Source organism: Sorex fumeus, unplaced genomic scaffold, assembly GCF_029834395.1.
Source record: "Sorex fumeus unplaced genomic scaffold, SorFum_2.1 ptg000134l, whole genome shotgun sequence".
NCBI classification, from domain to species: Eukaryota; Metazoa; Chordata; class Mammalia; order Eulipotyphla; family Soricidae; genus Sorex; species Sorex fumeus.
The window spans coordinates 1,224,019-1,225,211 of NW_026606191.1; positions in this window are offsets into that span (position 1 = coordinate 1,224,019).

Genomic DNA, 1,193 nt, shown 5'->3' on the forward strand with positions numbered 1-1,193 from the left:
TACATCAGGATTCTCCGTGAGCTGTACTGCGGATTCACTACCAGGATCTCACCATTCTACAAAGAAGTAATTATCCATGTCAAGAGAGGGGTTGGTCAGGGTGATACCATTTCACCAAAACTCTTCTGTGCCACAATCGAGAACATCATGCGATGATGGGAATTGGAAGGAATGGGAGTGAAGATAGATGGTCGGCAACTACACCACCTCCGCTTTGCTGATGACATCATTCTAATAACACCAAATATCAGCCAAGCGGCACAAATGCTGACCTACTTCGACTGTGAGTGTGGAAAGGTCAGACTAGAGCTGAATCTTACGAAGACAATGGTTATGAGAAACAGCCTCGTCCCTGACGCTCCATTCGCTCTGAATGCACCACCATCTCCGAATGCAGCAGTTATATATACCTAGTTCGAGAAAGAAACATGATGAATGACCTAGCACCTGAGTTATGCAGGAAGAGGAGAGAGGCTTGGAATGCCTTCAAGAGCGTTGCAGAAATAACTAAAAGGACAAAGAACCTCCAGCTACGAGCACATCTCTTTGATTCCACTGCTCTTCCTGCATTAACATATGACTCAGAGACCTGGGCCCTAATAAAACAGGATGAGAACGCTACTCGGGTCTCTCAAAGAGGAATCAAAAGAGCTATGCTTGGAAAATCATGCATCACTAAAATGAGAGATAGAATCCGGAGTTCTGATATCCGTCAATGGTCAAGAATAAGGGACGCTGTCTCATCTGATAAGACATCAAAAATCAGATGGGCTGGACACGTAATGAGGTTTACAGACAACCACTGACCTAGAGGCATTACTGACTGGATTCCACGGGGCGTCAAAAGATCGTGTGGACACCATTCTACAAGATGTTCAGACATCTTCATCAAGACCATGAATAATCGGTTTGAGGCTCTGCATGTTCCTAGAATGAACAGATGTCATTGGGCTACACTAGCACACAAAGGCATGCATGGAGACGTTACTGGCACCCACTCGAATAAATCGATGAATAAAGGGAGATCAAGTGATCAAGTGATATATTTTTTAGGTTTTAGAATTTCTGGTTTTATGCAGCAACAAAGTTGGAACTGGAAGATACCGTCTTGAGTGAAGTTAGCCAGAAAAAGAAACAAAAACAGGACGATGTTCACTCATCTGTGGAATACCGAACACTGGATGTGGAAATGT